The following is a 15,380-nucleotide window of genomic DNA, read 5'->3' on the forward strand; positions in this document are numbered from 1 at the left end:
CAGTTTAGTTGGAGCCCATCTCTCCTGAATAGGCTCCTCCTTTTCCAAAAGGTTTCTCAGTTCCTAATAAACCTAAATCCCTCTTCCAAACACCATTGTCTCATCAACTCATTGAGACTCTAGTTCTGTCTTCTTGGCGCAGCACATGGAACTGTAATAATTTCAGAGACGACTACCATGGATGTCCTGGACTTTAATTGCATACCTAGCAGACTAAACTTGGCCTCCATGACCTCTCTCCTATCTTTCCCTATGTCATTGGTACTTAGGGCTATTCCCCAGAACTGCTCATAAATCATTCTAGATTTCTCATGAGATCCACAGCCTTCATAACCAGCAGGCAATTTACTGTATAGTTCTTCTGGTCATCACAAACTAAGCTATTTCTATTTCTAATAATCAAATCCCCCATTAATTAATAATTAATCCCCCATTCTAATAATCAGTCTTTAAGAGGGGTATCCTAAGTGTGAGAGGATACCATGAAATCACCTGGAAGGAGGGGCCCAACTACGGAATTGTTTTTCTCTACTCCATCTTGATGTTCTCCTTCCCCAAAACTTCCATCCTCCTTAACTGCACAGAGGCTTTCAGACTGGGGGTGGAACCATACGATTATGTCCCTTAAAGTTTTATCTATGTACTGTTCTGTCTCCCTTAGCTCCTCAGTTCAGCCACTCTGGCCTCAAGAGCTCATACTGTGTCTCTGGGGCCATGAGCTGTGTAGCGAGGGGGCATGGTCTCCCTCCCTGGGAGAGAGCTGCGACTGCCCCATGATGGGCAGAGCCGGGACACTCGTGACTGCCCCGCTGGAAGCGGAGGGGTGGGATAGGAACCAGAAATATAAAGGACCAGACCTCCAGCTCATTTGGAAGGTAACTGCCAGAGGAGCAGGACATCTCCCACACACTGCTGGAGTTCAGGCCAAACTGAGGCTGCTACAGTGCCAGAGATCCAGAGAGACTGCCGGAGCTGCCAGACACGGGGACACCAAGGAGCTGTTGGGGCTGCCACTAGCCATTTACCCCAGCGAGACAAATGATGACCCTAGAATGGGAGTGTAGGAAGGAGCCCAAGGAAGCTGAATAAGGTTCGGCTACATTACTGACTGAATGCTGGCCAGCGTCTTCCCCTGGTCCCCACTCCAGTGGAACAGGGGCAACCCCTCCTTGGACAATCCCTCACCCCTGATCAGCAAAAACAAGCATGATGTCTGTTGGTGGCCTTCCCCCCGGACATTCACAGCAGTACCAGGACAGACCCAGCACATCATCTGGACCCCCCCAGGGGAGGTAGTTCATGGAACCACCCAACCCCTTTCACATCACCTGCAGGCACAATGGAACAAGAGGTGCAGGCCAGACTGGAGGTAGGAGTCATAGAATGGCCACAGAGTGAGTGGTACAGCCCCATTGTGTTTGTCCCTAAGCCAGAGGGGACACATTGATTCTGTATTGATTTCCAGAGAGTTAATACCATTTCTAAATTTGATGCCTACCCAATGCCCCAAGTTGATGAACTCCTCTACCTTTAGGTGAAGCATGCTATATTACCACCCTGGACCTGACAAGGTGATACTGGCAGATCCCGCTGGACCTAAGCTTGAAGGAGAAGATAGCCTTTGTTACCTCCAGCGAGCCTTTTGGACACCCTGATTCCCCCCACCCCCCCCCGCCAACCTTCTAGTGGTTTATGGATCATCTGCTCCAGTCACACCTTGAGTATGCACTGGCCTACCTGGATGACGTCATGTTCTACAGCTGTCAGTGGGAGGAGCACCTAAACCAGGTGGCGGCCATCCTACAGACTCTCTGAGCCACAGGACTGATGGTTAACTCCAAGACATGCCGAATTGGCTACCAAGAGACTACCTACTTGGGGTACGTCCTGGGACAGGGAAAGGTGCATCCTCTAGTCAGGAAGGTTCAAGAACACCCTGCCCCAACCACAAAGAAACAAGTGAGACAATTATTGGGGCTGGTGGGCTACTACTGTTGCTTCATCCCCAACTTCACCTTGATTACTGCCCCTCTGATGGAACTCCCCGCTGACCCAGTGGTGGACCCTCTTCCACTGTTAGGGCCCTGGGCTGGGATGTAGTGGAGTCGGGTGGGCCTGCATACTCCTACCCCCCCGCACCACCACCCCAATGATGGGGGTGGCAGCATCCCCATCTTTAGGCCAAGAGGCCTGCATTGGTCTGTTGTCCACCTGAGCTAGGATGCCAGGCAGTTTTGCTGTCTGCTTTGCCAAAGAACTGATCCCCCTAGACTGCTGTGTTGCTCTGCCTAACTGCAGGCCAGTGCCCTTAACTGTTTGCTGCCCCGCCCTGGCTGAGGGACAGGGCTCACAGACTCAAGTGCTGCCTGGCCTGGACTGCAGGTTTGGGCCTACTATCTGTCGGCTAATTCCCCAGAGGCAACGTAGCAAGGAGGTGTGTTCTCCCTCCCTGATGGACAGGGAGAGAGCTGTGACCGCCTTGCAAGCTGCTTGCACTATATGCACACATACACCACCTTCCCACAAGACAGGCAATTGTACTTGCTGCATTTGTGAAATAAACTAGATCGTTCCCACTCTGCTGCTGGACTTCTTCCTGCATTACATTTACAGTTGTAGGTCTTTTGTTTGTTTCTTTGTTTGGGTTACTGGCCTAAGTTTAGAGTGTTTGTTAGAGAGGGAGTGTGAGAGGCAGATACATCTAACTTCCCTTGCAAAACTCCTGTTTGCTGCCCCTGTTTGCTTCAATGTATCATTATCTCATTAGATCACTATCCAATGTATCAGTGGCAATGCCCTATACCGGGTTCATACACTAACAAGTGTGTAATGAATATTTCACTGCCCAGCTCTCTGTTTAAATGTCATCTTCTAATTGCACTGTATTTTTCTGAATGAAAATCGTTTGCCATATTTTATTAAGATTGGTTGTTTGTCTTGCAGAAAAAAAACATTGTAATGATTTCCTAGAATAATTAAGCACCTTAAATTAAGCAATTATCTTTCTGAAAAACAAAAATTTAGTGACTAAATGGAGCAAAGTAACTTAGAATTAAATCACGTGGTTAATAAGCCTTTAGTTTAACACCTTACAAATGTTAATTATATTTCCAAGTTTAATTTCATAAATGTTATCATAGACTTTAGTCAGAAATTAAAAGTAGCCATTATATTTACAAATCAAATGGTAGATTCTAATGAGAATATTAAAAATGCTAGGACTTGAACTATTAAACTGTTTCACAAGAAGTCAGGAAAGAAAAGAAATTTCAGGTTACTGTTCTTACTGTATTGAACTGTCAAATGTAATAATTGCAAACATAGGATTTCATTTAAGAAAACTTATTAGGATAGGTCCATCAGTAGGTATTAGCCAAGATAGTCAGGGATATAACACCATGCTCAGGGCATCCCTAAACCTCTGACTGCCAGAGGCTGGAAGAAGAAGACAGGAATGGATCTCTCCAAATTGTTCTGCTCTGTACACTCCCAGGAAGCTCTGGTACTGGCCACTGTTGGAGACACAATACTGGGCTAATGGACAATTGGTTTGACCCAGTACAATCATTCTTACATTCTTCTGATTAGTTCTAAATTTAACTTAATAAAATAGGCTGGCACCACCAGTAATATATATTGCAAGAAGAGAAATACTAATGTCATTACTTCGGGAGTGAGATAACTACCACTGACCTGCCTAACACAGAAATGATAGTGAACTAGTTTTGCTCCAGCTGAGAGCAAATTAACAGATCTCTAGGCTAAAGCCATGTTATTTTATATATGTTATGAAATTCAGCTGAGAAAAAAATCATATGAAAATCTTAACATGGATGCAAGCCAGGATCTGAATGAGCTCTTCCCCGACAGCTACTGATGAACTGGGGGTGGGTGAGATGGAGATTCTTAGGAGCTGATCATATTTACATAGACACACCAATGTTGCCTAGGTGATCATCAGCCAATTTTGCTTAATTTTGTCTGTTTTGGGTTAAAATTCACTTTAGTCTTGAAAGTAGGCATAATGAATGTTATTACCCATATTGTATGACTAATGGGCAGAAGAATTTTACTTAATATGCCCTAACTGAGGGAATCACCCTAACTGTAAGCTCACTTGTTAAGAATGATGCCATTCTAAATGAGAATGCCTGCCAGAGAGAGAGAAAGAGCTCTAGTCCTGTTCTGAGAGGAGGTGGTTGGCAAGTTCTAGACATTATTTGACCTTTTTACTCTGATGTTTAAAGACAGACTTGATCAGACTTCATTTAGAGTTCTTGTTTCCGCTCAGTGATCACTAGACTTGAGATCACCAATGAGCAGGTCAAAGGGGCTGAACTTTAGATCTGCAGTAGAGACAGTTTTACAATGAAAGACACTGCAAAAGATGTAATTGCAGTGGGGTTCATCACCCTTGGGTGAAATCACTAAAAGCTGAAATCACTTAGAACTGGGCTAAGTGGTGAGACTTTAGAAAACAGGATCACAGCTGATGGCAGAGATGGCAGTGGTGAGCAGCAGAAGAAACAATGGCAACAGTGATAAGCAACAGCAGAGGCAACAGCAGTGATCTGTGGCAGTAGAAGACACATTGCTCAGATCCTACTTCAGGGATGGGAAGCGAACCTCTGTGAACATTCCACTTAATTCTGGGATTTTGCTGATTTTGGACAACCAACTGTGAATGGGGTGAGAGAAAGGGACATTCATCTGTCAGACTTTCACATTGCAAAGTGGGAAACTGAGGCAAGGGAACACTGTCCAAGTTACTGTGGGGTGGATGTTTACCTGTGGTTTCCATCCTTTTGAATCATTGTTGCAGTATCTTTCCAAATTAATGCTGAGTTCCCACTCCCTTTTATTAAAAGTTTTCTTTTGCTTGCAGCTTGCAGCTAGCTATGATCACTTAGAGGTGTCATGGGGTGATGTTTAGTTTTTCCAGATTTCTGGGTGGTGCATGAGCTGGTTCTGTTTTGTAATGTTAGGAGGAACCTCTAGAAGGTGAACCCAGTTCTTGTTGCTGCTGTCACTACTGGCAGAAGAGTTACATGTACAAGGAAGAGCCCAATCCTGCCTCAGTTGAAATCAATGGCAGAACTCCCACTGGCTTTAATGGGAGCAGGCCCATGATTTTTACCCAGTTAGAGCTGTGCTAGAAAATTTTTGGATAAGAAGCAAACAATGAATTAATCCTTTCACAGCGTTCATTACTGAGAGGGTACAAAAAAGATCACATTTCATCCAGCCTTCTCTTAAAAGTGAAAACTGCAGTTCTGTTAGAGATACTGGGAGCAGAGTGGGAGCTGCTGACTGTTTAAATTCAGATTCAGGCTACTGCATTATTTTAAATTTCTGAGTTCCCAACTCTCCCATTTCCAGTCCCATCTATAGCCAAAGCATGCCATGTTTCCAGTAGGTAGGAGGAAGGACTGGAAGAAAACGGAGGTAAAATGAGTGAATAATCTACATGTAAGAACAATCATTACAAATTAGGAGAAAACATCACATCCTTTTAAAGTTGTACTTGTGGGTTTTGGTATTTTAATTACATTCTCCTTTATTTCTTGGTGGGAGATGGTGGAGCATCACAGTATATACCCCAAACCACTGAAATGCAGTCACTTCTGGGGTGCAGGGCAAAAACCCTCTAGTGCCCAGTATGATACACATTAGTAGCTGGAGGAGAAATTTTGGCCAAGGGAAGAAGGCAAACCCCTACTCTTAAGAAAAGTGCCATGGGATCTAGGGCTGTTTAAACAAATCTGGGGTCACTGTGAAGTTACTCCTCTGGAGTCCACATCTACAAGGCCAAGAATCAGTGTGTGACCTTCTTCCAACTGTCAAACGTTTATTCCATGAAAACTGCAATGGCAGCTGAAGGAAGGAGGCAATAAGTAATGGGTCCAGAACTGGTGTGTACTCATGGGTAGAATTAAAATAATAGCAAATGAAGGTTTCCTGTTAAATAGGAAGAGGGTAACACAATGGGGCTTTGGACCCAGTAGGGCCTGTCTGACATAGTTTGCCTTCTTGAGTAAAAGGTTAGAAGCAATTTATGTTATTTGTTTGGCACTTTGAGGGACTCCCATAGTTTATGAACATACAGACTAAACATGAAGATTCATCCCCCTAACAGACTTGATCACAGGAGATCCACCACATTTAGGGTATGTGGCTATGACCAAAACCAATCCTTAAAAAGCCCATTTCCTTCCATCCAAATGGCTATTTGGGCCTCTGTAAGCATTAGCATTAATTTTTGTATGGAGCTCTGAAGACATTAAGTGCTATGTTGATGCTAAGTTTTACTATGAAGTTTTACCAACAATTCTTAATCAGAATTTCCAGCTGATGTCAGCGGGGCTTCTGCTCAAACTGATGGAATAAAGTGGCTTATTGTTACAAAATTTGAGTCTACAGTTATACCTACATTCAAGAGAGGTTGAGAAGAGGATAAGAAAAGTCTTCGATAGAACTTATTTGTGAAGTTCACAGAAAATGACTTTATTTTACATCCAAACATCGAAAATAAAAGAAGAGAGAAAGAAAGGTTCATCAGTAATAAGTGCATAAAATAATCTGGGATGAATATGGTGCAATCTGCAGAGGAAAAGACAAAGACAGTATGACATGATAATGAGATAAATCAAGAAGAAGTGACATTAAAATGGAGAAGAAATCAACAAACTATAATTTCACTCTTCTAATAAAAATATCTATGGACATACAATTGAATCATATATCATCCATTCCCTGAAAAACAGTTGCTTTTACTAAATTATGAGGGTTTTTTTGTTAAAGTTTACTTATTGATACCCTAGGTAGTATTGCTATACATATCCCCTTTGACAAATTATTCCATTTTCTAATTGATCTTACTATTATAACTTTTTGTATTAATATGTAAATGATTTTTCTTGTTTTAGTTTCAGGCATCTACTCCTGATTTTATAACCCTTCATCATCTTAAAAATTCTTCCCCTCTCTTTTATGTTCCTATCTCTCCATTATTTATAGATACTTATATCCATCCTCATCCCCATCCTGCATTATTTTTTCCCTCTAGGCTACACACTTCGTTAATGTCTCTCCATAAGTCATATCCTCTTGTCTTTTGTCATCTTTGTTACCCATTTTTGGGTCTTCTCCAGTTTGTCAGTCTTTTCTTTTTAAAGAAGATTCAAAGTCTGAGTACAGCACTCCAAGTGCAGTATAACCAAAGAATTTTTACTTCATACAAAGAGAAATTGTTACTGAATGTTAATAATGATTAAAACCTAAAAAAAATTAACACAAATGGCATCCTTTTAGTGCAACGCCAACAGTTTCAAAATATTCCTTTTCTTTTCCTTGCCTCCCATGTTGAATTTCCTCCCCCCCACACACACTTTTTTTTTTGTTTGGTTTTATTTCAGTTTTATGAGGGTGTTTTTGTTTGTCTGTGTTTTTTTGTAAGATGGTTAATTTTACTGTACTTTTATAATTTATTCTTTAATTATAGTCCAGCACTTGGGCACCTTGGCAGGGGTTTCTTTGAATTAAATTCACCTTTCCCATAGAAAGCCCAAGTTAGAGTAGCTGTTAGAGTGGGAAGCTTAGCTTGGGTACTAGATCAACATCCAATCACTTGTATTGTCAATGAGGGGTTACAGCTGATAGATTACAAACATGAAATTATATTAAGTAAGGTGAAGACCACAGCTAAACCGAACTACTGCTAATTGGAATGGGAATTCAAGTAGAGAGATTTGGTCTTTGAGAGCTGGACAGACATTTGCCATCATCTGAAGTTGACAGAGAGTCACATAGTAAGCCAGCAAGGTCCTGAAACTGCATCGTGATATCTGCATCATAACTTTGAACCATTTAGTGATGATATTGCATTGGCCCAGCAATGTCACTATGTACTGATGCACTATCATGGCTCAATTATCCCAAAATAATGTCAGAACATAGCATGTGATTATGATATGATTTTCTGCAATCCCACTAGATGTAAGATCATAGAATCATAGAATCTCAGGGTTGGAAGGGACTTCAGGAGGTCATCTAGTCCAACCCCCAATCTCACCTTCCCCCTGCTCCTTCCTCATCATGGCTGTTTGAAAGTAGCTGGGATTTGAAAAGCTTTCTTTCTCCCTTCCCTCATGGGGAAAAAAACAATACTCTCACTGCTGGGCTGCTCTGTGCTCCTTGCTTGGAGATTATTTCTTGAGATGGGGTACAGCTCCGCAAGGCTAGGTTGATATTTTATTTCTTTTAATGATCATCTTTACATTGTTACCTCACAGATTTGGTTTTCCATCCCAGACTTGATTATTTTTGTCCAAACTAAAAGCTTGGCCTCTCTCTCGCCAGCATCTCCTTGTGGATGTCCAACCATCAACTTGAGCTCAACATAGCCAAAAGTGAACTCTTAATCTTTCCTTCAAAAACAGTCTCTCTTTCTCAGTCTCTGTGGGAAACACCACCATCCCCACTGTCACCCCAGCCTGTAACTTTTGACTTTGCCCTCTTTCTAGACCCATGTCTAAATTGTGCAGCTTCTTCTTACACAACATCTCTAAGATCCAGCCTCTCCCCGTTCATACTGCTAAAACTCTAGTTGCGATCATAAGAACATAAGAATGGCCATACTGGGTCAGACCAAAGGTCCATCTAGCCCAGTATCCTGTCTTCTGACAGTGGCCAATGCCAGGTGCCCCAGAGAAGCAGTTCTCAACCAGGGGGTCTGAGACCCCCTAGGGGGCTGTGAGCAGGTTTTAGAGGGGCCACCAAGCAGGTCCAGAATTAGACTTACTGGGGCCCAGGGCAGAAAGCTGAACCCACGCTGCCCCGAGCCCCACTATCTGGGGCTGAAGCTGAAGCCTGAGCAACTTAGCTTTCTGGGGTCCTCTGTGGTGAGGCGCGTTCGGAGTTCGCTATATCGCATCTAGATGAGACGCGATATATCGAACTCCGAGAAATCGATTGCTACCTGCCGACATGGCGGGTAGTGAAGACATACCCTAAGGTGCCACAAGTACTCCTGTTCTATAGATGACAATGGCTATGATCTAATAAAGTTGTGAATAAACACTTTGTTAATAGGAAGAAACATCTCTCTCTCTCTTAGCCTGCTGACTCCTGGGCTAGATCCTGCAAGGATGCTAGTGGAAGCTGATGGCATTCAGCATCTTGCAAGAGATGCTTAGTATCTGAGATGCACAGTCCCTCAGTCTGAGAAAACCATTTAAAGTGGAGACAGCAAGAAAAAAATCACTCACCTGCACTTCATTTGTCTCAGTGACCATGAAGTGAATGGTTCTAGAGCCAAAATACTGGAATAACTATTGCAAACTGTGGTGTTCTGGAAGAATTAAAGAGTTTTAATCTCTAGAACAGCCTCCTTCCACTGTATTTAATGGTATTTTCACAATGTTTGAGACATAGCAATGCGTGGCCTCTGTGTGTGTGTGTGTGTTTGGGAGTTTGTTTGATTTTTTTAAATCCTCTCTGGAAACTAGATCTGACTGCAGGTTTAAAAATAAAAATCTTCAGCAATCTCAGAATGCAAATTTCTCTTCCACACTTGTAAGAATGTTGTATGAACCTCTCCTATGAGAAATCCACTTCCTGATGTCATGTTAATTACTAGTACAAGAACAAAAGAAACAGATGTTTATTTGTGTTTACACCATGCAGTAATAATTCTTTGATTCCAATAGAGACCACAGCATCAGCTGGAAAAGGGATCTTTACTCACTATTTTGGGGATGGGAAATATCTAAGTTGGAAGAGTAAGACATTAAAAGATTGTGACAATCAGGGTCCAGACACCCCAGGGGGAAAACAGGGATCTGAACAGCAAAGAATAAGAAATGAATCAACTGATTGTATACAATATCATTGTACTATAATAGTGGATCGAATAAAGTCTTTTTATGAAATCCGGCGAAATGCTGCCCATGAATATCATTGTGGGATGTATGTACAGGTGGTATGTAAAGAGTTATGTATGTGTGCTGGAACTATGTTCCTAAAACATGTTCTGGGGAGAGCTTATAAACCCTTAGACAAAGGAATATGGATTTACCTGCCAGGGTCAAGCTTGTAAGCCAGCGAATAGTGAAAGTACATTTACTAATAAGGTAAAAGCAATGAAGCTAAGAAATGGCAGCTTGGTGAGCACATCAAGGGCAGAAACTGTACCCCAGGAATCCTTCCTGACTCTTGAGGTGGAGACAATGGACTTTGAGTAATATAAGGGGAGCAAAAAGACATTTTCATTGTTCAGCACATAGAGGACATGGTGAACAGCACCCTCTATGAAAGTTGGATCCGCTGGCCATAAGGGCTAGAGATGCAGGGAACATTGATGCAAGTTAGAAAACTGCTTAGCCAAAGATTGTAACCAGCTCAAATTAAAAATTTTAGACAATTGAAAGCGTGTTTTGTTTTGTTTGTAACCCTATTTGTATCTTTTTCTCTTGTTTAGTATCACTTAGATCTCTGTTCTTTGTTAATAAATTTATTCTTAGTTTTAATATAAACTATCTCAGTGCTGTGTGCTCTGTCTCTTTGGAGGCAGCAAACTTAATAATTTCTGTGAGTGTCCAGTAAAATGGACAGGATGGTGCAGGGAGACATCTCTGGGGAACTTGGGAACTGGGGTTCACTGATTGTTACCTGCAAAACAAGGTAAAGAGTGGCAGAGTCTTGAGCAGTTTGCTGGCAAGGCAGACAGGCTGGAGTACCAGGGAGCTGACACACAGCTTAGCAACATCAAAGCTCTCACTTGCTGAGGCAGAGGGTAACAAAATGGCTTACAGTTGTGGGTATCCTGAGCAGAATGTCACAAAGATAAAACTAGTGTTGAAAGTAGAGGGTCTCTTATTTAATAGCCTTTCCTGACACATATCAGATGATCACATCTTCATTATGTAATTCGGAAGATCTTGTTAAAATCTGTTCAATAAAAGCCTTGTATCTTATTTCCCTATTCATTTATCTAATTTCTGAAAGTAATGAATTTCTGCCTGCCCTATGTACACTGAATTAAATGACTGAGTTGATTGACCAGCTATCCTATGAGAGGAAGAATATAATTGTGTAATTCTAAACTGAAAAAAATAGGTTCAAGAGTACAAAACTGATATCGCTCTAAGAAGTAATTTAAAACATGATCTACTACAGTATATATTTTTCCTCCATTCATCTCTTAAGATATAAAAAACTGATTGAAGAATTAACTTTTATGAGAGTTTAAAAATCCCATTAATGTGAATACAGGCCTACACTGCACTGGTTAAAGATAATTTTGCTCAATACATTCTGTTTGTACCAAAGAACAGTAGAAATGACGTTGACGGGGATGACCCAGTGACAAAGCCATTGCTGTTTTTACTGCATCTGTCACTAACATATTATTTCTATAGCCTTTGTAGCATAACCATGTTCTCTGTGCTGTTCTTGCCTGAAGCATATAACTTTCCTACTGCTTACTTGAGTTGACACAATGATTTTTTTGCACTAAATACTGTCGTCAAAATTGTATCTTTTCTCTCCAAACATGCTATAATGAAAAACAATCATGCAATTTGGTGTTCATAATCATCATATAATCAGATTAAATAGTCTACTTTTCTAAATAAGTTAATAAGTAAAGTATCAATCATATAAAATACAGACTGCTAACCTTTTGTTGGGCTTGATTGCATCTTCCAGTGGGAAAACTTATTTGAGGACTCCATAGTGGAGGAAATTTTGATGAAAGTCTCCTTGAGGTGATTTTTCACCAGTTGTTTCCTCCCATCGCCATGAAACAGGCAGTGAGGCCTGTCCATAAACCCAACAGTTTCCCAAAAGTCATGTGAAAGGGCTTTTGCAGCCAGTGGGTGCATCAGGGATTCCTCATAAAGTGGGAATCCCCAATGCAGAGTAAAGACAGCGGAAAGTGAATCCAATGTGAGACTATTGTTTTTTCAATATAAGCACTATAAGGCTAGTGGAGGGATGATAAGAATCCCTATTACCCAGTCTACTCTTCCCTCAGCCTGCCACCTCCCTCCTCATGGATCTCCCTCCATGTGGTCTGAGGAGAAGGGTGGGAACACTGAAGCAAAGATGGCTGAGCCACCATTTCCATGAGTGGGGTGGTTGAGGAGATCTATGCATAGAGCAGGGGTTCTCAACCATTTTCTTTCTTTCCGTTTTTCTTTCTGTTATAAAAACTTCATGGCCCACCTGTGCCAAAACTTTTTTCTGCATATAAAAGCAGAAGTAGCAAGCAAGGCTATTGCCCAGGGCCCCACACCACAGAGGGCCCTGCAAAGCTAAATTGATTAGGCTTCGATTCAGGGCCTGGTGGCAGGGTTTCTGCCCTGGGCCCCAGGGAGTCTAACACTGGCCCTGCTTGGCAGACCCCCCTGAAATCTGCCCTGGACCCCTGGTTGAGAACCACTGGCATAGAGGACCCCTTCCATGTGAGAGAGATGATCAGGCTTATCATATTGGAGAAATACATCAAAAGAGCTATATTACAAAATTTGCCCTATTCTCTCCATTCCCAACAGTCAACACATATTAAAATAAGTTCCTTTAATACCTCATTGGTCATCATTTGAATTTAAGTTTTTCCATAAAGAAAATCTCCCTCAACTCTGTTGTTTCCAGTTATCTGTGCAGTGGATACCGGACTGTAACTTTTTGATCCTAAAGAAAGAAGGAGAAAAAAGCCACAATATTTTTCCTCCTGAAAAAGTTTGTGATATGATGGGAAATGTCAGTAAAAATGTACGTCAACTGCTGCTGAAAATCACAAAGGAAAGTTCCCTCTGGTCATTTTATATTTACATCAAAGTTGCTATTCAAGCTGAGAACTCTGAAATTCTCTGTCTGGTAAGCTAGTGCAACATTACTTCAGTTCAGCTTAGAAAAAATGTCACATTAGAACTCCCTGACAACCATCTTGTTTGCTAACAATTAAAACCTGTCTTTATGTCTCCATAACATACCCTTCCCCACCCAACCCCTAAGTAAGAGATGTAACAACAACAAATATGTACTAGTAAAATGCCCTATGCAAAATTCAAGGACAATGAAAAGTTGATATTCTGAATCAACATTAAACCAGGGAAAGAAAGCAATGTTCAAGTCTGCATTATATGTAGCATATTGAGACAAGTTGTTATGTAAATAACAAGGTCAGTTGTTATCCTTGTTGCCCAACCATGGAAATATCTACTTGCTACTCTTTTTAAAGGAAGAACTCACAATTTGCAAGCCTAGCAAAAGAGTGCTGCCAATTATTGAAGTTGATGAATCCTCTCTCTAATTGCCTTTTCCTCTTTTATCTACTGTCTTCTCACTTAATTTACATACATATAGATATGAATAAAGACTTAATAGTAATGATCAAAATAATCTTAGCACCAATAATACTTACCAATAACATTATACCATTCCTATTGTCATTCTTCCTATCCATTTCCGTGTTCTTTTGTGTGTGTGTGTGTTTTTTAAAGGAATAAGTACTAGATTGTGTTGGTTCCTGAATCCTGACTGGCCACTTCAGAAAACCCATAGGCAATCTGATGCTGTTTGTAGTACTTATTTAACAGTGCAAGATTAAGAAGTGTAAAGCAGCAGTGTAAGATTCTCTCCAGGAGCTCTATTTTTCCATGCAGGATACAAGTAACTCCCACTGAAGTGAGTGGGAGTTACTCTTATCCTGCAATTGGGAAATAGAGGTCCCACGTGTGTATTGAGGTCTTGTTAATTACTGATGACTATTTTACTATTGCTTTATTTTGTGACACTTTACTATAGTGTAAATGAAATACCCATAGAGGAAAAATTGAGGCTCATAATGACAAAAATTTACAGTTCTGCAGTCATGAAATGTACAAAACTATCTGCAAAGGTCTTCATCAGATCTCTTAGGCCTTGTCTACACTACAAGACTATTTCGAATCAACTTAGTTCGAATTTGTGGATTCGACCTTATGAAGTCGAATTTGTGTATCCATACTAAATACACTAATTCGAATTTCTGAGTCCACATTCATGGGGCCAGCGTCGACTTTGGAAGCGGTGCACTGTGGGAAGCTATCCCACAGTTCCCGCAGTCCCCGCTGCCCATTGGAATGCTGGGTAGAGCCCCCAATGCCTGCTGGGGGGAGAAATGTGTCGAGGGTGGTTTTGGGTAAGTGTCGTCATTGAACCGTCAATCACAACCTTCCCTCCCTCCCTCCTTGAAAGCGCCTGCAGGCAATCTGTTTGTACACTTTTCTGGTCAGTGACAGCGCGGACGCCACAGCACTGCAAGCACGGAGCCCGCTGCGATCATTGCCGTTTTCTCCTCCTCGCACTTTATCGTCCACCTCTTCCACAGTCAGCTGATGAGAAATTGGGCTACTTTTCAATGGTGCTGCAAGCACTGGGGGACCATAGGGGACGTTTTACAAACATCAACGTCGGGTGGCCGGGCAAGGTTCATGATGCGTGTGTTTTCAGGAACTGTGGGCTGCTCAGACGCCTGCAGGAAGGTAGTTTCTTCCCGGACCATGAAATAACTGTTGTGGATGTGCAGATGCCTATAGTCATCCTCGGGGACCCAGCCTGCCCGCTAATGCACTTGCTCATGAAGCCCTATACAGGCGCCTGGGACAGCGACAAGGAACTCTTCAAATACCAGCGAGCAGTGAGCAGCGTGACCTGTGACTGTTCAATTTCTTTACAGAGAAGCTGAACCTGCCCCTATTTCTTTACCCAGTTACTGTTGACTCTCCTCTTTGGTTACATACCCCGTTCACCCCGTTACCCCCACTTCCAGCACACGTGTAAAAATAAAATACATGTCCCATTATTACTTAACAAAGGTTTCTTTATTCATGACTTTTCGTGAAAGGGTTGAAACTGGGACGCAGGCTGTGCTGGCTAGGGTGTGCGGTGATGTAAAGACCGCCTCTAAACTCAAGGAATGACAGGCTCCTGCTCCTAGAGCGGTCCGCAGTGCCGGAATGCTTCTTTCAACGGAGCCTGCCATCCCTCTTTATGGAATTCTGTGTGCGGGCGGATATGTGACCTTGTGGTGGAGGAGGACGGATACAGATTCCTCAGCTGCGTGACTCAGCGGTCCAGGACAAGGACCGCTGTATAAGATCTGTAACCGCCCTCCCCCGCTGCAAAGTCACATCTCCCCCGCCCACACAGATCCTGGAAACCACTTCCAAAAACCGACCAGGGTGCCTACTGACTGCACCGTGTGTGTGACCTGCTGCTGATCCTGCCCCCGTGTCTGTACCCTGGGAAAGGTGACTGTCCTATGCAATTAACCACCCCCTTCCCCACGCCCCCCATTGAAACACAGTCTTCTTTGAAAAAACATAACGGAAACA

The sequence above is a fragment of the Mauremys mutica genome, chromosome 2 (genome assembly GCF_020497125.1).
Source record: "Mauremys mutica isolate MM-2020 ecotype Southern chromosome 2, ASM2049712v1, whole genome shotgun sequence".
NCBI classification, from domain to species: domain Eukaryota; kingdom Metazoa; phylum Chordata; order Testudines; family Geoemydidae; genus Mauremys; species Mauremys mutica.